Source organism: Crocuta crocuta, unplaced genomic scaffold (assembly GCF_008692635.1).
Source record: "Crocuta crocuta isolate KB4526 unplaced genomic scaffold, BGI_CrCroc_1.0 scaffold344, whole genome shotgun sequence".
Lineage (NCBI taxonomy): Eukaryota > Metazoa > Chordata > Mammalia > Carnivora > Hyaenidae > Crocuta > Crocuta crocuta.
The window spans coordinates 405118-417216 of record NW_027533081.1 but is presented as its reverse complement, the minus strand read 5'-3'; positions in this window follow the sequence as shown (position 1 = coordinate 417216).

The window sequence follows — 12099 nt, the reverse complement described above, 5'->3', positions numbered from 1 at the left end:
AACAAAATTCTATGTATTAATCACTTAATGCACTGACTTTATATTATGCTTGCTTATACTTACTGATATGTTGGGCTTTACCTTGTTACCTATATGTACATCACTCAAAATGTTTACAGTTACTGACTGGGAATTAAGTGGTGGTGATAATAAAAAGTTTAATGAACAATTCTTATTTAATAAAAGCTACAGTTTTTTGAGTGTTTATTACATGTCAGGCACTGCTCTGTGTTACTATGTGTGGATCTCTTTCAGAAGGTGACATTTTTTAAAAAGCAGACAGGATTTAAAAATAGGCAGTTTATGAAAAAAAAGTCTTGTAGGAAGAAAGAGCTGTAGGAGCTAAAGCAGCTCAGCTAAAGGCTGAGTACAAGTGCTTCCATATGTTGGGGTTTAGAACCTACCTAGGGAAAGAGCGAAAGGTGATGTTAAGACTGAGAGAGCTAAGAAATCTATACTTTACTCTGATAATAGAAAGAATCCTTGGGCTCTAAGAGTGACACTATTAAAAACACAGGTATAAAACCAATGCAGGAGGCTATAACTAGTGAGGAAGACTAGTGAGAAGACTACAACTGTAATTCTAGAAATATTTATACTTCTCACTACTTTGAAGTTACACTAGTTGTTATATCTACTGCTTGATCTTATTATTTATGGCATTAATAAAGAAGCATATATATCAAGATTAAGAGTACCCTTACTGGGGCACCTGGGTACTTAGTCAGTTAAGCATCTGACTCCTGATTTCGGCTCAGGTCATGATCTCACAGTTCAGGAGTTTGAGCTCTGCACTGGGCTCTGCACTCTCCTTCAGATCATCTGTCTCCCTCTCTCTACCCCTCCCACACACTTGCTCTCTCTCTAAAATAAATAAATGTTAGGGCACCTGGGTGGCTCAGTTGGTTAAGCATCTGTCTTCAGCTCAGGTCATGATCTCACAGTTTGTGGGTTTGAGCCCTACTGTGCTGATAGCTTGGAGCCTGCTTCAGATTCTGTGTCTCCCTCCCTCTCTGCCCCTTCCCAGCCTGCACTCTCTTTCAAAAATAAACATTAAAAAAATTTTTTAATAAATAAATGTTTAAAAAAAAAAAGAGTACACTTATCATGATGAGTACTGTGTAATGGACAGAATTGTTAAATCACTATACTGTATGCCAGAAACTAATATATTAAACACCATATGTTAACTATACTGGAAATAAGATAACATCATACATAGTTTCACTGCCTAAAAGATCCACAGCACAAAAAGATTAAAAACACTTGTTACTATGGCAATTTACAGATTCACTGGATGTGACAGAGATAAAAAACTAACATAGAAGTTTATATTCAAGAAGAAGATATGATAGTTTAGGATCTCAAAGGAGACACCTTTAAAACATTCAACTGTTTAACATTCGAATGTTAAAAGTAATTTGATTTATTCATCAGACACCTATTCACCATCTACACTGCATTAAGTGCTGTGGAAACAGCGGTGAAAATGGAAATCTCCCTGCTCTCATTAACTTTATACAGTGTGGGAGAAATAAACAGAGGCATGTACTGATATATATTTACATATGATAGAATATATATTACATGACTAAAAGGATACAAATTATAATGGATGACAAGAAAAAATACAAATAATGTAATTAATGCCATCATGGACAACTAGAGAGCTTGGTTTAAATGGTTCAGAGAAGTTTCTTCCTTCTAAGGAAGTGGCATTTAAAACAGCCCTGAAGGGGTACCTCCATGGCTCAATTGGTTAAGTGTATGACTCTTTTTTTCTCTAAGTTTATTTACTTTTAAAGAGAGAGAGAAGAAAGATTGTCTGCCTGCACACTCTGTTAGCGCAGAGCTCCACACGGGGCTCGAACACTTAACTGACTGAGCTACCCAGCTGCCCCAAGCATCTGACTCTTGATTTCAGCTCAGGTCATGATCTCATGATTGTGAGGTGGAGCCCCAGGTCTGGCTCCACTGGGCTTGGAGCCTGCTTAAGATTCCCTCTCATCCTTCCCCTCTACCTCTCCCCCACTCTTGCATGCATGTATGTATTCTCTCTCAATAATAATAATGATAATAATAATTAATTAAAAAATAATAAAACCGACATGAAGGATGAGCAGGATTAGGCAAGCTGAGGAAGGGCAGAGAAGGAAAGTATTCTACAAGCAAGGAGGAGTTAGGGTGGAGTATTTGTGGACCCAAAAGAAAGCCACTATGGCTTCAGCTTTCTAAGCAAAGGCAGTATGGTTTAGGATGAGTCTGAAGAAATAGACAGTGACCTGGCAGTTCTGCTAAGGATTCAAGATTTAACTTAAGTGTTCTTCCACTTTTAATTTAACATTTACTTATTTTTTAAAATTTTTTTAATGTTTTACTTATTTCTGAAAGACAGACAGCGTGAGCAGGGAGGGTCAGAGACAGAGGGAGACACATAATCTGAAACAGGCTCCAGGCTCTGAGCTGTCAGCACAGAGCCTGACATGGGGCTCAACCCACAAACCATGAGATCATGACCTGAGCCGAAGTTGGATGCTTAACCGACTGAGCCACCCAGGCGCCCCTAACATGTACTTATTTTTGAAAGACAAAGAGAGACAGAGCATGAGCAGGGGAGAAGCAGAGAGAGAGGGAGACAAAGAATCCAAAGCAGGCTCCAGGCTCTGAGCTGTCAGCGCAGAGCCTGATGCAGGGCTCAAACTCACGAACTGTGTGATCATGACCCGAGCCAAAGTCAGAAAATTAACCGAGTGCCCCAGGTGCTCCAGGTGTTCCAGTGCTCTTCTACTTTAAGCTGGGAACTAAAAGTGCCCAATTTATATTTTTAAATAATCTCTCCAGCTGTAATATGAAGAATGAATTGTAAAAAGGAAAAATAAAAAAAAGAAACCATTTGAAGCACTGCAGTGGTACCAGTGAAAGAGAACAGCAGCTTGGACTAAGCAACAAGCATGTAAGTGGCACTTTAAGTAGGCCAGTTAATATATGAAACTGTGCTACCCACTGCAGGACATTTAGTATCCCAAACCAAAAGGCACTATAAGCTGGCAGCATTCCCAATCAGGAAAATAATTTGAAAAAGAAAAGGAAAAACTACCACGCCTGTGAGGAGAGTGGTAAAGCCCTGGAGTGTACAAAGTCATGGCAGTAGAGACAGTAGGAAGTTAGCAAGACTAAAAAGGAAAGGTTGTCAAGTACAATCTGGTCATGAGATGGGTGAGCAAGCCAGACAACAGCACTGGTGTACAAAAGAAGCTGGGCAGATGGGAGAAGAAACTTTGCAACATTTAGAATTTGTACTTAGAATATGTAAAGAACTCTTACAACTTCAAAGCAAAAAGACAAACAATCCAGTATTAAAAATAAAAGATAGAGGTAACTGGGTAGCTCAGTTGGTTAAGCATCTGACTCTTGAATTTGGCTCAGGTCATGATCCGAGCGTCTTGGGACAACCAAGCCCTGTGTCAGGCTCTGAGCTGAGTGTGAAGCCTGTTTAAGATTCTCTTTCTCTCTGTCCCTCTCCCCTGCTGGTGCTCTTTCTTAAAAATAAAAAAATATTTACAAAAATAGGGGTGCTTGGGTGGCTCAGTCAGTTAAGTGTCCAACTCCTGGTTTTGGCTGAGGTCATGACCTCATGATTCATGAGTTTGAGCCTGGCAATGAGCTCTGTACTGATGGTGTGGAACCTCCTGGAATTCTGTTTCCCTCTCTCTCTGCCCCTCCCCTGCTCCCGTGCACGCTATGCACTCTCATAATTAAATATTAAACAAATGCCAAAAATATTTTTAAAAATAAATAAAAATATAAAAGTATAAAAGATAAGACATTTTTGGTGTGACAATAAACACATGAAAAGATGATTGATGAATCATAAGGACAAAAGCAAATTAAAACCACTATACCCATTAGAATGGCTAAAATAAAAAAGACTGATCACACCAAGTGCTGATGAAGATGCAGAAAAGCTAGAACTCTCACCACTGCAGGTGGAACTGCAACTGTATAACCACTATGGAAAACAGTTTGGCAGTTTCTGAAAAGTTAAATGTACACTGATCATACAACTCAGGAATTCCACTATTGTTTACTCAAGAGAAATGAAAATATATGTCCACAGAGACTTGTATAAAAATATTTGTAGGAGCTTTATGCATAGTAGCCACAAACTTGGAAAAACACATATGTCCATTACCAAGGAAAGGATAAACAAAGCGCACCATCTGTATACAATGGAAGAGGACTGCAACAAAAAAGAAGCAACTACAGCACTGATACATGCAACAACAAGATTAATCTGAAAAACACCACATGAAGTGAAAAGTAGCCAGGCACAAAAAGGGTAGACTTTAGAATTCCATTTACATGAATTTCTAGAAAAGCTAAAGCTGAGCAACAGTGATAGAAAGCTGATCTGTGGTTGCCTGAGGTGAAGACTGACTACAAAGGGGCACAAGGGTGCTTTCTAGGGTTGTGTAATATTCTGTATCTTTGCTGTGTCGGTAGTTACACAAGTACATCCATTTGCCAAGATTCTTTGAATTGTACACACAGAAAAGGTGTATTTTACTCTACATAAATTATACCTCAAAGCTGATTTAAAAAACTGACCTGTGCTACAAAATTATAGGGTTGGTTTTCTTTCACAGTTTTGTTCTACACAGATTTTGAGCAATGGCAGGATCATTAAAATAAATGCCCAGCCTTCCACAGTCATTCATGAGGCTTTAATATAAAGTTTCTGGTATATTCAGGTTTCTCATTCTCCCCAGCCCCTGTCATTATATTCACTTCTTAGCAGAAGCTCAATATTTGTGGATACTGAAGTTTGTCTAAATAAAGAAGGTATCTTATCATGCACAAGCACCACATACTGTACACGTTGTTAAGCAACTAAAATGCTACCTATCAACTGTGAATGGGTTATTTTTAGAGAAAGCTATTAAGCTGTTCTCCAAGCTACCCATTTTGGTGAACTTTATCTGAACAAAACTACAGTACTTCGTTTCACAGATAAAAATTAACTTGTCTTCAGATGCTAAGGAAATTAGACTGATCCAAATTAATGTTCCAAAAATAAGTACATAATACAATGACTGCTTTAAAAGAAAATGTATTCCTTACCTCAGCTTGAGTCTCTCATAATTTGTAACCAAGAAAGCCAGTGCAAAGGTTTTTAAGAGTGTGAAAACCATTAAGTGAGCAAATAACAGCTAACATCATTTCAGCTATAAAACTTTTTTTTTTTAAAGAATCACTGCTCCAATATAGTATAGATATCACAGCTTAAAAGCTGATGTCATTAATATATATGCAACCTCTCAAAAAAGGTGCTCTGGACAGCCCAGAGCTTAAACAAGTTTGGCTGTCCAAACATACGCATATTTCAATCTCTTCAGTAATTTAACAAGAGCCAAGGGTCAAAGAGTTCCAATTCTAGTCCTGTCCCTTCCTTACTAGCTGAGACATCACTGAATTACCTAACATCTATCTCTGAGCAACCATTTGCTTGGATCAAAAATGAGGAAAGCCAAGAAGATTGTAGGAATATTAGATGGAAAGCCTAAAAGATATCAGACCTTCCAAAAAGCAAAAATGGCTAAATCATTCTTATTACATTATATTATTATATTTATCCCATGAATCCTAAAAAGGAAGTACCATTAGAGAAGAACACCATGAGGTGCCTGAGTGACTCACTTGGTTAAGCGTCTCTCTTTTTTTTTTTTTTTTTTAATGTTTTTATTTATTTCTAGGAGAGAGAGTGAGAGAGAGAGACAGCTTGAGCAGGGGAGGGTCAGAGAGAGAGGGAATCACAGACTCTGAAACAGGCTCCAGGCTCTGAGCTGGCAGTCAGCACAGAGCCCGACGCGGGGCTGGAACCCACGAACCGCAAGATCATGACCTAAGCGAAAGTCGGACTCTTAACCGACTAAGCCACCCAGGCGCCCCCAGTTAAGCGTCTCTTGATTTCAACCCAGGTCATGATCTCACAGTTCATGGGTTCAAGCCCTGCACTGGGTTCTGCGCTGATAGTACAGAGCCTGCCTAAGATTCTCTCTCTCTCTCTCTTTTCCTCTCTCTCTCAAAATAAATAAACTTAAAAAAAGAGAGAAACTGGGGCATCTGGGTGGCTCAGTCGGTTAAGTGTCTGACTTCAGCTCAGGTCAGATGGTTGATCTCACGGTTTGGGGTTCAAGCCCCGCGGTGGGCTCTGTGCTGACAGCTAGCTCAGAGCCTGGAACCTGTTTCAGATTCTGTGCCTCCCTCTCTCTCTGACCCTCCCCTGCTCATCATGCGGTCTCTCTCTCAGAAATAAATAAAAAGCATTAAAAAAGAGATTAAGAAAAAAGAACACCAGACTCCAAATCAGAAGGTCTGATTTTTAGTCCTAACTTGGCTGTGCCCTACATATGTGTTGGCCAACTTACAAAGCAGAGAAGATTCTATTATTCTATGTTCAGTCTTCTGTGGAGAAAAAAACTAATATGCATACAGGAGAATGGGGGGGGGAACTCACCTAATAACGTGAATGTACATACACACATGTATGCATAGATATAAACACAGAAAGGTGGAGATTTGTAGTGACTTCTACTCAGTAAAGGTTCTGCAAATTTTTGGTGGACTGAAGTATATAAATTATCAAAAGAAAGAGTAGGAAAAACTAACATTTCTCTCCTCATGAATAGGAAAAGTGAATCTATACTACTAGATCTAAAGATACCTTATATCAGGATTTAGTATTGTGACCATCATCATCTTAAAAACCCACAACCAAGAAATCTTGTTTAAGCTGAAGCACACTGAGGTAACACCAAATCAGTTAGTCTTCTTTACAATAGATAGTCTAATCCAAAGTAGTGTTATTTAGAAGTGATCTTTATAATTCTACTATGCTCTGAACTTGTCATGACAAAGAGAAAAATCTTGATGAAGCAATGTGCCACTCACTTTTTGGCTATTCATACATTTCCTTCCTCCTCAGTTACTCTCTCCTACCTTCACTGGACAAGAATTTTGTAATGGTTCAGGTCAGGCTGTCTAGTTGTGCGCTGTAACAGCTAGAAGTCATCAACAAAGACTAAGAAGAGCATCAAGTCTCTTTCAATGTCAAGGATTCAATGGTAGCAGCACAGGCAGCTCCATATGCCTCTGGATATGAAGTAAACTAAGAAAATGAGAAAGGGCCTCATTACTCATAATGACCATAGTTTACTAAGCACTTAGCACAATGCTAAGAGCTTAAAAAAATCTTTATGGGGTGCCTGGGTGGCTCAGTCAATTCTGACTCTTGATTTCGGTTCAAGTCATGACCCCAGGGGTGTGGGATGGAGCTGCATCAGGCTCTGTGCTAAGTGTGGAGGCTGCGGGAGATTCTCTCTGTCACTCTCCCTCCCTTTGCCCTTCCCCCACTTGTGCGGTCTCTCTCAAAAATACAAAAACAAAAACATCGCACACACACACACACACACACACACACACACAAATCCTTACACAGTCTTCATCACAACCCTATCAAGTAACCCCTTTTTAACTTTTTGGATGATGAAACTGAGGCAGAGCGGAAGAGCCAAGTAATTTGTCTATGATTACTTAACTAATAGCTAACAGAACTGGACTCAAACTTAGCTGTGCTGACTTTCCATGTTCTCAGCCACTATACAAATGAGGACCAATAGTCCTCAACTAGCCATGCCCTCTTGGTGGCAATGAGCCAAAATTCTGCTCATAATTGAGACAGATTTTGACAGGTCAACTGAAAAAAAGGCAGACAATGAAGACAAAAATAATAATGAACGTGACGATGATACAGAAAATGTTCTGCTTCCCAAATTAGTCTACCTATTTTGAAGGCTCTGGCTATTGAGATCTTTTTCTTCGGGATGAGCCAAAATCTGTCTCTCCAAAACAATAGACAAATGTGCGCTGAAAATGAGGTATGTCGGAGAGTAGACTTGAAGGCAGAAAACAGAAAGGTAAACCAGACACAAGGACGTAAGAAAGGGGCCTGAATGGGGACAAGTAAAATGATCACACTGAAAACCTGAAGCAATTAGAATCCAGAGATCTTTAGTGGTGTCAATCATGACAATTAAGTGATTGTCTCCGGCATCTATCATCAGCTATGAACAAGATCAGGCAAATAAACAAGTAGGTTCTTGTAAAATGGGAGTGGAGAGATAGGTGAGAATCTGGTTAGAGAGAGGTCAACAGACAGAATCAAGACCAAGGCCAGAATCTGGTTAGACAGAGGTCAGCAGACAGAATCAAGACCAAGGCCAGACCAGACTAATATACTGGGAAAACCATAGATCTCAAGCCAGCAGGCACAGAGGAAAGCAGGCATGATAGGGAGCTACGGTGTCTATAAGAGGATGACCTACTTCATGAGGGTGACCCTTGCACTACTTTGCAAGCTGTACCCTAGTGAGTCAAGTCAAAGAAACAGAAGTGACTTTCCCCATCACTAACACATAAAGGAATTATTACCCTTAAAAAGAAAACTGTGAATTATTTTACCAGCAAAAATGGGTTTATTCAGGAATAGCAGAGAACTATAATTTGGGACATGAAAGCTATAGAAGACCACAGGAAAAGTGAACAAAAGAGAGAAACTTTATTTATTTTATGGAGCAGGAAGTTGGAAGGGTTTGTATTAAATAAAAGTCCAGTGGAGAAAAGCAAGAGTTCAAGGATGAGGATGGCTGAATTATGGAAGTAGTCAATTTCTTACAGGAGATGCAATGTAGATCTTTACCTGCTGGAACCTGTAACTGATTCTTTCTTGTTGAAGTCTGTAATTGACAATGGTTTTTGTAACTGACATCCAGTGGTATGGCTCCCCCTTTTAGCCTCCCAACTCCATTTGAGCCGAAGTTTCCCTTTATTAATTTTCTGAGTCACCAAATGTAAGTCTCTTATGAACTGTCACTGTCAGAAATATCAAATACCTGCCTCAGACATGTGGAAAATGACTAAGATGGGAAAAATGTTCAAGCTTGAAGTATACAATATTATTATCTAAACTGAAAAGAGCTGCCTGCACAACTAAGCAGGTGGTGAGATGTTATATAACAGATGCTAAAACTAGGTAAAGTAGAAAAATGTAACATATAATTATAACTAAAATGCCAGTATGAAAATCTCCATTTGGCTATGGAAAACAAATTTACTTCTTTCCATTATAAGTTTTGTAGTTAAAAGTTTGTTTTGCAACCCATCATGATAGAAGCAGCAGATAAGGAAAGGAATACCCTGAGCAAAATTTGATAATCTTTCATATGTATGTCTAGTTATAAAATGTATGAAATTAACTCTCATATGTTGCTGATAGGAATGCAAACAGTATAACTTTCTGGAGTGGACTTTGGCAATACTGACAAAATTCTGTATCTATACCTATCTTTTGATTCAGCAATCCAACTCCTAATAATATACCCTGAAGATATACCTCTAATGATATGAAAACATATATGTGCAAGGTTATTTGTGGCAGCATTATCTGTAGTTTCAAAATACTGGAAACAACCTAAATACCCATATATACTGCAGGGAAGCTGAACTTAACTATAGTACATTCACACAATGGAGTACTATATAGCTTTAAAAATGAGTAAGAGCCCCAAAAACAGATATAGAATGGTTTCCAAGGCATGTTTTTAAAAAAAAAAAAGCAAGTAGGGGCACCTGGGTGGCTCAGTCGGTTAGGTGTCTGACTTCAGCTCAAGTCATGATCTCACTGCTTGTGAGTCCAAGCCCCATGTAAGGCTCTGTGTTGACAGCTTGGAGCCTAGAGCCTGCTTCAGATTCTGTCTCCATCTTTCTGCCCTTTCCCCGCTTGGTCTCTCTCTGTTTCTCTCTCTCTCTGTCTCTCTCTCTCTCTATCTCTCTCTCAATATAAAACATAAAATAGTAGTAATTTTAAAAAGCAAGTACAAAAACAATTTATGCTATACTATGCTATCCCTCATATAAGAGATGGATTATAAGAGAATATACATATATCTGCTTATTTGTACAAGAAATATAAGAGGAATAAGCCAGAAACTAAAGCTTGAACTCATAACCCTGAGGTCAAGACCTGAGCTGAGATCAAGAATCAGACACTTAATGGAAAACAGTATTTTGGATACTGTAAAGTCAGAAACAACTGTACACAAATCCTAAATCTAGTTTGTATGTTTATTTCTCACAAGGATATGGGTTAGCAATTCTGAAATTACTTTATGTATACAGAAAATAGAACTGAACAAATAAGTAAATAAATGGAAGATAATTAGCTAGGTTGGCAAAATGACAAGCAAGAAAGAAGGTTAAATAAACCACACAGTGTTAGATCAGAATCAAGAGGTATCAGTATGAACTCAAAGTTTTTAATATCTACACAGAGAGACAGGTACAGAAATAAATACAGATATGTATGTAAATGTCGGCTGGTATATACACATCTGCTTTCCTAGCTGTTTGCTGAGAAGACCTAAAAACAACAACACCCAGTAGCAATGATCAAACTTTGCATCTAAGAGGAACCCAAGACGGGGTGGGGTTTGTAGAAACAACCAACCAGTCAATCTGAAGGATCAAACGATCGTCAAAGTTGCAACAATTTCAACAACATGATGACAGTATAGGATTATAACCCACAGAATAAAACTAATATTGAGATTGTACTGAAAAAATTACTGAACAAATAGGGAGAAGAGACAGCTCTTTCCTATAGAAGCACTCCAATTAATACATTTAGAAAGAATGGGGGGAGCAGAGAAATAATCAGGCAAATTCTAAAATAATTTTTTTCAGAGAAGATCCATGGATGGATGCCTAAATTGATGAATGAAAACCTGAGGAAAAACAGGGTATCTGCAGAGTCTCAGAAGTATATCACCGAAGATATTTATTAATTACAAAGGGAAAAATAGTATTACAGTCTTGTCAAGCCTGCTTAATCTCATTCCTCTCATGAGAAAACATCAAAAATAAACTAAGAGACAGTCTATAAGGTAACAATCTAGTACTCTTCAAAAGTGTTGCAGTTGTGAAAGACAAGAATTTAAGAAATGGCACAGAGGAGACTAAGAAGAGATAACAATTAAATGTAAATGGGATCCTGGAAGGAAAAAATGACATTAGTGGGAAAATGGGGAAATATGAATGAGATCTGCGACTAGTAAATAGCTCTATCATTTTTAAATTCCTGGTTTTGATAATTTCACTATAGATGTTACATTAGGAAAAGGTGGGTACGTGGAAACTCTGGAGACTATTTTTTGCACTTTTCTAACCTTTTGAAATAGACAGTTAATATACCGTACTATGTAGAGTATAATAATCGATTACCCCAAAATACACAGCTTAAAAAAGTATATGCTCATATTAAAAATCATGTGCATGTGTGTGTGTAAAAAAGATTTTAATAAAAGAACAGAGAAAGGGAAGAACGTGAAAATAAAGGGAAACTTAAGACTTGAAGGGAACAAAGTTAACTTGTGAGAAAAAGAACCAACAGTGAGACAAAATATGGAAGTATAAATAAAGGACTGAACAGTTTCTGGCACAAAATAAATGTTCAGTAAGTGCTTTTTGATTCATACATTAAAAACAGAAAAGAAAGGGGTGCCTGGGTGGCTCAGTCGGTTAAGCCTCCAACTTCGGCTCAGGTCATGATCTCACGGTTCGTGGGTTCGAGCCCCATGTCGGGCTCTGTGCTGATGGCTAGCTCAGAGCCTGGAGCCTGCTTTGGATTCTGTACCTCCCTCTTTCTCTGACCCTCCCCTGCTTGCTCGCTCCCACTCTCTCTCTCTCTCTCAGAAGTAAATAAAAAACATTAAAAAACAAAAACAAAAACAAAAAACAGAAAATAAATAAAAAGGGAAATGGCAAAGCCATGATGGCAACTTTACTGTTGTGATGGCCCACTGGTTCTCAACCTTGGCTATACACTGGAATCACCTGTGGAATGTTCTTCTTTAATGCTTGGTTTCATACCCCGGAATCAACTTATTTGGTCTAGGGTACAGTTCTGGGCAATGGGTTGCTCAGTCAGTGAAGCATCTGACTGCTGATTTCAGCTCAGGTCATGATCTTGTGGTTCATGGGATC